The following is a 12,419-nucleotide window of genomic DNA, read 5'->3' as shown; positions in this document are numbered from 1 at the left end:
GATGATTTTGTAGGCATGCCATGAGACCACTTGCTGGCCATTCGGGCTTCTACAAGACATACAAGCAAGCAAGGGAACGTTTTCTATGGAAGGGACTTAAAAGTGATGTGTTGCAGCATGTGAAAGGATGTAGGGAATGTCAACAAAATGAAACCGAGCATGTATTCCCAATTATGTTATTGCAGCCCCTACCTATTCTGAACCAGAAATGGGAAAGTATATCCATGGCTTTCATCACAGGACTGCCAGAGGTACAAGGCAAATGTTTTTTCTGTGGTTGTTGACAGGCTCACTAAATATGCACACTTTCATGTCATATCTTCAGAACTTCAGGTTCTACAAGTAACAAACCTATTTTTTAAGGAAAATTTCAAGCTTCCTGGTTGGCCAAAGAATATTGTAAGTGATAGGGACAACATTTTTTGTAGCTTGTTTTGGCAAGAACTCCTCCGTTTAACAAGGTACTGAGTTAACACCAAATACTAGCTGTCATCTTCAAACTTATGGGTAAACAAAGATAGGAAACAAAGGGATAGAAGATTACTTAAGAAACTATGTCACAGGGTAGAAGACCAGTCGGATCAAGTTGCATCTTGGAGAATATTGTTACAATACAACTTGTCACATGTTGACTGGTAGGTCTCCCTTGAAGGCACTTTATCACTATGATTCTGCTTCATAATGGATTTGATTCTTATGAATAGTAGAGTACCAAGTGTAAGGGATGTGATCTAGTAGAGAGGATATTTTGGAATCTCTCAAAGAAAATTTACAATACGTTCATAATCAGAAAAAGTTACATGTGGATGGGCATTGAATTGAGTGGATCTTTAAAGTTGGTGACACATTTTTTCTCAAGTTGCAGCCCTATAGGCAATCTTTGATGAAAGGGAATGGATATGAGAAGTTGAAACCACAATTTTATAAACCCTTAAGGTGGTAAGAAAAATTGGAGAGGTTGCTTATGAGCTGGAACTTCCAGCTAATAGCAGAGTTCACAATACATTCTATGTTTCTTGCCTTAGAATGGCCCTTGGATGGTAGTTAACTTCTCAAGAGATATCATTATTCGACTCTAAATGGTGTTGAATGTGTGTGAGAAAAGGTTAAGAAACAAGGTTGTGCTAGAATACTTGGTCAAATGGTAGAATCTCCCAATAGAGGACGTAACTTGGGAGGTGTTGATGTGAGTTTTGTTCCACTACAACATGCATAACCAAATCCTTAATGTTTGAAGAAGAAACACCAAATGCTCAATCCTCTCTTGATATAAGGCCATCTCTCATGCTAAACTTGCAAAGTAAGATCATGAAATGACTTTAAGGTTCCTTCTAGGGGAAGAGACCCAGTAGCCACTAGGGGCTCCAATGATTGTGAGGGTTTTGTGATAGATACCCCCCAATTACCTCTTTTAAAAGCCCCAAAAAATGATAATACATGTAATAGCGGATAACAAATGTACTAATAGCCAATCATACATGTACTAATAGTTGATCATTTTTTAGCTTTCTTGGTTGTTGATTGGTCCATTTGTGCCAAAAGTACTATTTTTTTGGTGAGCGGCTATTGGCAGGTGAACATAATGGTTATCGGCCAAGCATTTTAAAATGGCACGTTTCGACCACTTCACACTCCATGACCTCTACAGAGAGATCCGTAAATGCCCAAATGTCGAAACCATAGCTTTAAGCTCTTGAGTCACCTACATAGGTACACCGAAAAAATTGACATAATTCGACTTATAGTTTAGGAGATCTAAGTGCGCAAAGTTAGCCTGGGTGGCTATTGGGTATCTTCCTCTATTGTGGATACTTACTCTTGAAATAATGTGATTTGCTAGTTATCACAAAGGGACATACTCTATTCATTCAATGGATATCAACTCTTGCACTACTAAAGTTTTGTCTCTATAACGTGCAATAAAAATATATCTAACTTTTCCACTTCAACTCCAAACTTCTATTTCTACTTCTAATTGCGAATGCAAGGAATAATAGATGAATCTTGGACTCTACTAGGTGTAATCTCACTAGCGGCTCCACCCACCTAGTGCAAGCTTCTAAGGAACACTCAAATGGTTTTCAAATCAATATCTCCTCTCCAATCCCATCAAATGGATGCAAACTAAAGATTAAATATGAATTGAAGTTAAGTGCATTCAATCATTGGTTTACCGCATAAGGCATCTTTCCATCAACAAGAGGCTAGTGGCTTGGATTTGTTCGAATCAAACAAGTGAACATATACAACAACTTCCATTCAACTAAGCTAATTTAAAATGTTAAGAAATCTGCTCCAAGTGAAAGATTGAGGAAACCATGCAACACTTCAAAGCAATATTAAGTAATCCACCATGAAGAACCAACAATGAATTATCAATTACTTTGATAAGCATGATAACAACAATTTGATCAATTCTCTCCCTTAATCTTTCTCTACACTGGCTTTCTAATCTCCAATCTTCTAAACTAATCCCCTAGCCCCTCTAATCTCATCTAATCCATTACAAATGAGGAGGCCTTGACCCTTTTATAGTAGTTCCATTACAATGAAGCGCCAAGATCGGTTGACGATTAAGGGCTGAGATTTCTTCCCACAAACCCTAATTAGGGTTGCCAAATTTACAACCAATTACATGAAGGCATCAATTCATGGGCCAAAAAGAAAATTACAATAATTTTTCCAATCAATGAGAAAATAGGACACTTTGCATATTTTGATTAATTGTGCTTGAAACTGAAATTTTCTAATTGGAGGCAAACAATTGCCACCTCATCATCCTTTGGAATTTCCTTAGGGCCCGTTTGGTGAGCGGAATAGGAATACGTATTCCAAAAATTGTGAATTCCTTGTTTGGATGCACCAAAACGGGATTGGAATACAAAGCAAAAATGGAATACGTATTCCATTTTTGGCCCAAAAATGGGGTTTTGCAATTCCACCAAAATAGGTGGTATTGGAATACGTATTCCTATTCCATTTTTTTTAATTTTAGAAAACATAAATTTTTGGGTCCGCGAATTCCCATCAAATATTCGCTGAGCCAAACGGAGAACAGAAATACATTCTATTCCAGAATACGTATTCCGGAATATGTATTCCTATTCCGCTCACCAAACGGACCCCTATGGAATTAACTTGAACCATTTGCATCTTTGTGAACCTGTGAAGTTGATCTTTCTTGATTCACCTTGAATATGTTCACATGTAGCTGGATCCTCTGTGCATTCTTGAATTTCTTCTTGATTCCATTCTGAATTTGGAGGTTGATCGCTTGAACATGAATCTTGCCTTCTCACTTGAATCCTTGGGCTTGAGCCATCTTCCAGTAGTATCCACTTGAAGTCTTGAGGCCTTGATCATCACCTTGCCCTCTAGCTTCTCCTTCTTGTCCTAATTTCTGTTGGTGTGACAATGGAGAGTATGTGCACCAACAATGCTTTGATTTTCCAAGATGTTCCACGAATGATTTTCAATTCATCCCTCCTTGAATTCACCTTGTAAAACAAAGGAGAAAGGCATTAAGTTTGTGGAAAAAACTCTGAAAATAAAATCACATCAATAATAAACAAACTTCATCCCACTTTAAACCAACCATTTTGCAAAGTCAAGGGAAATTTTATTGTCATCTCAATCCAAAGCAATTTATTATTATTATTATTTTATTTCTAATATTTGTCACTTTTTCTCTCAATTTTATTTTCTATTCTTGTTTTTTGAGGAGAGGTGGGGTGGTTTTGGCGATTAATAAAGGATGAGAGTGGGCTGGTGGAAAACCTTAGCCTTAGGAATTTCCCTCGAGGGAAAATCTTGAGAGTTGGGAGTTTCCCTCGAACATGGTGCTCTAGAAAAATCTAATTGCAATGTTTCTTGGTGATTCTTTGTTCTACTCTTGCTCATGATGTTGTCCTCATGCCATAAATCGATTTTTAATTTCCCTAAAGGATGGTAAAACTTGGGAGAGCTAATGTGGGGGGAGAATCCTAAGCATCAGGTTTTTCCCCCAGGAGGGAGAACCCCGAGACTCGAGAATTTGCCCCAGATACACTTTTGCCACTTAGACTCCCCAAAACTTGCCATTTTATCCGTTATGCCCATTCTTTCCCTAAACTTGCCGATTCGCAATGCCTTAGCATGATCTTGCATCTCTTTTGGGTTAATGAGGAGAAGGGGAAAAATCCTAAGAGACATGAAATTTCCCCAGAATGGAGAATCCTGAAAGAGAGGAAATTTCCCCAGGAGGGAGAATTCTAAGAGACAAGAAATTTCCCCAGGAGGGAGAATCCTCAGAGATGTGAAATTTTCCCTGGAGGGAGAATCTTGGGAGACGTGAAATTTCCCCAGGAGGGAGAATCCTAAAAGACAAGAAATTTCCCAAGGAGGGAGAATCGTGAGAAACACAAATTTTCCCCCAAACTTGGTTTGCTCACAAACTTTGTCCCAGTTCTCAAACATGCAAACCCTTCTCACCTAGATTGAAATTTTACCTACTAACTTAGACTTAGGCTACGAAAATTCCTCAAAATTGCACCAAACTGCTTGCACTAAACCTAGACAAAATTTGCTTCCCAGTGAGGCAAAATTGCTCAAAGTCACCCCGGACTTGGAAACTTGAAAAAGTTGCCAGCTAAAACCACCTAAGACAGACTCCTACATGCTAAAGCAAAAAGAGGGGATCTCCATTTGCAATAGGGTGATGGTGTGAAAACCAAACAATAGGAGGGAGTAGAGATCTTTGAGTACTTGAATCTTAAGTTGCTACTATCATTCCCCAAATGAAACAATTATTTCTGGGCAATCTGCAATTTAGAACAAGTTTTTTGTTAACAATTTCAATAAATAAATAAAAACAAACTATATTAAATTATTGTTTTGTCATTTGCCATCTCAAGGTTGACATCCTTTGTTTCTTCTTATGGTCAACTTGGTGGTTTTTCTCAATAAGGATAACATTCCTAGTGGAGTTGGCATATCGTCTATTAAGGAGGTTGGGTAGCTCATTCGTGGATATGCCTTTAGATCTGTTCTATATGCCTTTGTGCAGGTGGGTCATCTGGTAAACAAATTCTCAGATCATCGGCAAGGTAGGACAAAGCCCCTGCCTCTACACAACTGATTATGAGCATTAATAGCAAGTATTGATTGTTCTCTTGATTCATTGCAGGTAGTTAATAGCACAAAAAGGAGGAAATCACATTATAAAGTCAGGCGCTTGGTGGATACTCGTGAATTCCTAGAAGGCATGCCAACATGTACACATGCAGCTGGAGTAACTCAACGCTGCACAAGATGACATATTGCCATTCAACTTGGGTGGATTAGATTCAGGGACACAATTCATACCTTCAGGCAGCAGCAGACAATAAATAATTATTCAACTTGGTGAAGGAAGGTTTCTAGGCGACAAAAAGGAGAATTGATAGGTGCAAAGTTAAGTTTGGGCAAGCTTATATGATTTCATGAAGGCTCCGCCTGATTACCCCTCCTATTTAGTCCAAGATGCAGACATTTTGCTGTGTGTATCCCAATTCCCGACACAAGCAAAGGGAAGGGTATTGATTAGGAGGGCCTTCAAGGATCGAGCTAAATGATTGTCCTATTTCAAGCCAACAACTCTGCCAATCCAGATCAGGGTGACTATTTTTGTAACAGGTAACATGTCATTTGAATAGTATATCTGGCAACATTAAGTCTGAATTTGCTGAATTGTGCCAGGTGTATGATTATATTTCCACCATAAAATATTTCTCAAAGGTAGTCTTTCTTTTGTTCTGCACACAATCAAATTGTGTTTGGACAAAAAGATAAACGTTTGTCTCTTTCAAACTATCAATCTTGGTACTGAAGGCTATATTTCCAACATAAAATAACTCTCAGAGGTAATCATTCTTTTGTTCTGCGCGCAATCAAATTGTGTTTGGCCGAAAAGATAGAGGTTTTGTCTCTTTCAAACTATCCATTTTGTTACTTTAAATTTTTCTTAGCTTTGACTAGTGGGCTTCAGACATCTATATATGCCTTTGATGTCATCAATAATAGAGTTTGCGTGGAAGTTGATGATAAGTAAGAAACAGGGTGTAGCGAAATTGAGGGGTTAATGTTTACCACTGGCTCATTTTCTCAATTATCTGGATTCCTAGATTTTCTCAGTTATCTGGATTTCTAGATTTTCGCATTTGGATTCTACAAATATTCACCAATTTGAATTGGATATAGATATTTGCCTGTGTCACCATAAAGGAAGAGTTTTTTGAGAATTTCCCAACTGTAAAGCAAACCATCTAAGATCTTTACAAAAATAGAAAATATTTTTACATTTTTCATTTTTGTCAAATCTGATTTTTTCTTTTAAGAATTCATGTCAAACAGGTCCACAAAAATTCCTGAACTTGCTGAAATATATTGTGACTTTTTAAGGTTTTCTCTGAACAACATGTAAAACAAAATGATTGTCCTAATTTAAGTTTTTTCTTCTTTTATATTTTGAGCTGGAGAGACTTAGGGCTGAAATATGTGAGAAGTTCTCTTGTGCACTATAGCACTTGTAATGCGAGGGCTGAAAAGTCCTTGTGAAGTGGGTGTTACATTTGACCAGTGGAGAATTGTAAAATGAAAATAATTTGTAAATGGTCACCACAAGACAAGGAGTGAGACAAAATTGAATGAGGTAAATTTAAAATCAACTATCACAGCCTAATACAAGTCAGCAAAAATTAATAAGAAAGTAATTGCAGACCTTTTTCTTAGAAGACTAAAAGAGATGCTGAATGGAAAAGTAAAATGAAGTAGTTGATAGATTAAAATCAACTATAATTTAAGTTTAATTTTATCAAAACTTGAGAAGCTTTATCATTAATTAAAATTTAAAATTCTAATTAAAGTTTAATTATGATATGAAATTTTGATTAAAGTGTAACTACAATTGGAATGAAAGCTGGATCTTGTGAGCATACGAGATTTTCTTCCAATGCAATTTAGTGACAGCCCACAGATATCATCAAAGAGAACTGAGAATATCTCAGATTAATTTTCTATGAACAAAGTGACAGACACTGTTAGAATTTAAGGCAATAGAAGCAAATATGGACAAACAGAATGGCAACAGTGGTTATGCACTTAAGACTGATATAAAATTTGAACCTTATGTTAGATATGATGTGGCAAATGAACATATGATGCGTAGCAACCAAAAAGTAAATAATAATTCCAACAATCAAAATAATAAGGCAAGTTCTTTTACAAAAAACAAACCAAAAAGTTACACAACCTAGGGGAAACTTGTTACAAATCGCTTCATCATAGTTTCATTCAAAAGTGAAAAGTTCCTGCCGAGTAAGTTCAAAATTTAATGCTAGAACACTTGACAGGTGTGGTGGCGAGCTTGGAATCAAGCACAACAAACCTCTGAAGCATGTCAATAGCATACTTCTGCTAACAAATGGAAATCCAATTGGAAAATTGAACAAACTGAAGTGCAAGAAAATAGAGCAGAAGTCCAAGATTTGTCAAACTGCTCCATTGATGCTCAGTTAACACTCTGAATCATGGAGATAAAGCTTCCTGTCAGGATCAAATCATCCATATACAAACCAATATCAAAAGATCTCCAGCCTATTGCTAAGTGTACATTGTGGGATTAGAATTGTAATGTGTGAAGGTGGAAGAGAGAAAAAAACTGTGCATCTTCTTATATCAAGCCCTAGGGGCTTGTTTGAGACTGTATGATGAATGGTGAAGTCTGCAAACAAGTGAGAAGCCTTGGACAGAGCCTCTAGGCCACTCCATATAGAACTCATGAAGATCTCCATGCAGAAAAAGTACTCTTTACATCTGTCTAAAATATTGACCATTCATGACAAGTTGCAAGAGCAATTATAAGGCCAAGGGAATCCATTATGGCAACATGCGCAAAAGTATCAGAATAGTCAACGAGCTCAACCTGTGAAAACCCTTTAGCAACAACTTGGGCCTTATACTTGCCAATACAATCATCTACAACATACTTGGTACAATATGATTAGACCCACTTGTATAACACCAACTTTCTTCCCTTAGGAAGAGGAAAAAGATTCCAAGTGTGATTCTTCTAAAAAAAAAGTATACTCCTCGTCAGTAGCCTTATCCCACTCCAGAATGCCTATTGCATCAGGAAATGGCTTAGGATCAACCAAAATGAATTGACTGAAAAAGAAGCCCCATAAACTTGTGTACATGTACATTGACCTATAAGATCACCTGCTCAATTTCTAGCCATATCAATAGTACGAGAGGCCCATTTCGGAAGTGGAGGGTGGAGCCATCCTTAGAAAAAAATGAATCCTCAAGAAGTGGAGTATGGAGTGATGGACAAGTATGTGTGGAAGAAGCCTCATGAGGATAACGCTTATGAAATAGAATATCCATGCAAAACAAGATATTGTTGGTTATTGAATCAACCAATCCATATACCTTAACATCCTTACAATAGCCAAGAAAGTTGAGTGGTCGACTCTTCTTCTCCATGGTTTTATACTGTCTATGTAGAGTGAAAGGCCAAGCATCATCCTCAAAAAATCTTAATGAAGATACATCAGGCTTGGCATCGGACCAAGCGTCCTTAGGAGCTATTCAACCACAATGCCTTGAGGCATATAATTGTAAACATAATTTGCACAATTCACATCCTCAACCTAAAATGCAATAACCATACCCAAAAACAAAATCATGTAATTAGCCATCTCTCAAAGTGTCGCATTCTTCCTTTTGGTAAACCATTTTGTTGAGGGGTATAGGGCATTGTAAGTTGAGGAAGAATGATATGTTCAACATTGAAGTCGTAAAAAGTGAGAGAGACATAGTTCCCCCATTATTTTTGTGTATCCTTCTAAGAAAAAGACTAGGTTGCTTCTCCAAATGCCTTGTACAACTTGAAAGTATCAAAGACATCACTCTTGTACTTAAGGAAGCAGAGTCATGTATGCTTGGAGAAGTCGTCAATGAATGTGAGCACATACGTAACCTCCAAAAAAGGAGTTTAAAAGGACATGAGGCTAGTATGACCTAACTAAAGAGGTACCTTAGCCCTAGTGGCTCTACTTGAAGAAAATGGACCTTGGTGATGCTTACCAAGCACACAACCTTGACAGATACCATTCGTGCACAAAATTGAAATCTTAGGTAGTCCAAGAACCAAAGACCAAGTGCCAATCTATTGTAGATACTTGTAGCTGACATGGCCAAAAAGCTAACAAGGCTAAAATGCTCATGCCAAAGTTTACTCACTGAATTTGCATGTGCAACAAAAGATGGTCTAATATGAGCTAAACCCTCAAAGCCATCAAAGTGGTACAACTGAGATGCAAGATCAACACTATTAGTAGCCACAACATTAGGATCATGGAGGTAGCGAGTAATCACATCATGAGGTGTGAACTTAATTATCCTAGAGTGAAAAAATTGATACACTAATAGAGATGGTTGGTGGAGATGTTAGGGACAACATGAGCATTATGAAGACATCCACACTCAAGCTGAATAAGGCCCGAGCCTAGAACTGAAATTTGAGAAGAATCCCCCATTGCAATCTGTAATGTGCCACAATTTGAAAGAGAGACAATGAACTCTTGACAATGTTTCATATGGTGAGAAGCACCTAAATCAAGTATTCGAGTAAAAGTTGAAGGGAAGGCTTGTACCAAAATAGTATGGCCTTTATCCGTTTGTGAGGAAGGAGATAGGGGCTGAAATGTGATGTTTCATGTTACTGCCTGGCCTCTAGCCTCTTCCAAAACCTAGTGACTAAATTGTTCTCCTTTCCACAAAAACTAGAATGCTCAAGTGAGTTCTTATTTGTCTCAGAGGAAAACTCACTAGACTTAGAATAAGGGGGAGGAGATGGAGTAGAAGGGAAACTTTAGTTTTGACCTTTGAGCAGGCTTAGAGGAATGCTTACTACTCGAAGAATGTGACTTAGACTTTTGCCTCACCTTTTGCATCCACTTAGATGTCTGTGTAACTAAAGCTTGGGAGTTGGAACTAGGAAGTAAATCCTGCTGAGTCAACAAAGGCTGCTTCCATGTCAAACACTCATAGATAACCTCAATAGAAGGGGAAGTGAAGGAATCTCCCAAAGCATCTACGATAGCATAAAGTGTAGAAGCAAAGACTTGAAAGAGTCCTTGAAGCTTAGACAAAATCATGAAAATGCACTCCTTGTCAATCTTGTCCTTTGCATAGCCATGCAAAAAAGACCTAAGAGACTTGATCTTCATCGAAAATTCCTCAATGGAAGGAAATGGATCAAGCACCAAAGTAGTCATACCCATCTCTAGATACAATGCTCATAACTCATTGAGTTGCACAAAACAATCTTGATACTTTTTACACGTCTGTGGTGTAGTGCAAGACTCAAGGTGAAACTAGAGACTGACTTGAACTTTTGTGGAAATCAAACCCATAGCCTCGTTCATCTTTTTTCTATGCTGAAAAATCTCAAACTAATGGGTCATTTTAAATTTACAACAATGATGGAATTTGATCCTTCCTTGGCGACGGATGCAAGAGGAGATCCATCCCACGAGCAGGGGAAGAGTTTCATTAGTGTAAGGGGATGTGAACACTTAGTGAAGGTTGGAAATGCCATCCGAGCAAGAACTATAACTGTTTAACCAATTGTCACATCTAGAAGGGGTGTTGCCTTAGATATATCTAGGTGGTTGCCTTTTCTCTTGCAATGTTGATAAAGAATTTTGACCTTATAATTTAATTTAATTGCATTGAATCCTCCTTGTTGATTTTAAGGAAGGAGATTTCTTCATTCATTTGCTATCAAGGTATGCCTTGTAATATTTCATTTTTTTTTTTGTATTTGCATATATATATATATATGTATGTATGTATGTATGTATATATATCATATATGTAAGCATATATGATGTGTGTGGATATAAATAGATGTATATGTGTTTCCTAACTATCATTAAATTGTATGAATATTAACAACACAATTGCATGTGGATCCATGCATATGTTTGCTTTCTAAGACGACTATGTGGATTAACCCACAATGATTGAATAATTGAGCACGCAAATGAAAGTTAGCACTAAGTCATGACACGTATATGTCTAGTTATACACATTCATAAAATAAATACTTAAGCATATGCTATATATATATATATGATTCTTATGTAGTTCCTTGAGGATGTGCAACTTGAAGCTAGTGTGGTGATTATTTTATTTTTTCATCTTAGGGTTCAAGGGAATCTTTGGGGAATGTTGTGGAGGTGGCAAGAGTAATTCCTCTTGCCACTACATGCAAGGAGTTACTCATGCCTTTGTGCCATCCGTTTCTAGCTAGTTTGTCTATTTGGAGACCATTCATTTTCTTGTGCCGGGGTTGTTGAATCTCACTTTGTTGGTATGAGTTCATCATGGTAGTTCAATATTCTATGATTTTCACTTTTGAGCTTTGTTCTTTTTGATTTGGAGAATGATCTCCATAACATCCTTTGCTTGAATCACATCTCAGTTGGATGTCTATCTTTGATTGCAAGCATTTTCAGTCTCTTACTGTCAAATCTATGATGAGTTGTATTCAACTTTTAATATGTATAACCTCATTCAATTTAATGCACTGGAATGGCTTTGATTACTTACATGCAATTTGTATTTGCTAAGTATTATATACTTCTTTCTAGCATCAATCTCATGCTTTAAAAAATTATAGGATTTGTGCATTGATTTGGTTTGATTGCATCATGAGCATTGTAATTAATATCTCAGTCATCAAAAGAACGATTCTATTCTTGATGTAACTAGTCAAATCATTAGTTGTATAACTTGCTTTAGTATAAAGATTGAAACTTCAATGCGAGCTTGTCTCGATCATATATAGAAGGCAACATAGATTGTTGTATATTGCATTTGTAATAGAATTGATAAAGTATGAGTCTTCAAAGGGAGCTTTTCTTGAGCATATATAATTAGTAGTATGGCTTGCTGTTTGCACATGGTTCGCCCTTTATTCATTACTTAAGATCATTGGTTGAATCAGTAAGTAAAGCTTCCTTCTATTTATGTGAAGTGGAAAAAATATGCATTAAAAAGAATCTCCAGCCAAAGAGAAGTATGGCATGCTACTCGAGCCTCTTGTAACTTTGTATTTGTGTGCTTTTGGTTATTACCGAGTTGGTCTTGATTCTTAGAATTGGATATGTTTGATCAAGTCTCTTGTACCCTCATATAACCTCAATATTCCATTTACAACACTTAAACTAAACCCTTACCAACTTGTGCAATAAGGATAGATTATGGTCAACCATGGTAGATCTTTGTGGTTATAGCCAAGTGTGGGCAACATTTATTGTTTATGGACACGAGTCCAAAGGGTTTGGCGGTGATATTGATTGCATAGAGAATTGTGCTTGCACCTTAAAAAG

At 37.0% G+C, this 12,419-nt stretch overlaps 1 protein-coding gene across 3 annotated transcripts in view; it reads left to right on the top strand.

The window, feature by feature from the left end:
• LOC149578043 (replication factor-A carboxy-terminal domain protein) overlaps positions 1–12,419 on the top strand; it is a 75,616-nt gene that overhangs the window by 48,240 nt on the left and 14,957 nt on the right. The window contains exon 4 of one of the 3 annotated variants that reach the window (XR_016364182.1): positions 5,165–5,652. The exons of the other annotated variants lie outside the window; for them this stretch is intronic. The gene's annotated coding sequence lies outside the window, so the exon portion shown is untranslated. The remainder of the gene's footprint in view (positions 1–5,164; positions 5,653–12,419) is intronic. 3 annotated transcript variants of the gene reach the window in all.

The sequence above is a fragment of the Cupressus sempervirens genome, chromosome 1, assembly GCF_028749045.1.
Source record: "Cupressus sempervirens isolate cs-2001-9-10 chromosome 1, ASM2874904v1, whole genome shotgun sequence".
Lineage (NCBI taxonomy): Eukaryota > Viridiplantae > Streptophyta > Pinopsida > Cupressales > Cupressaceae > Cupressus > Cupressus sempervirens.
Note: the sequence above shows the minus strand (reverse complement) of the source record. Positions and strands in the feature narration are given on the sequence as shown.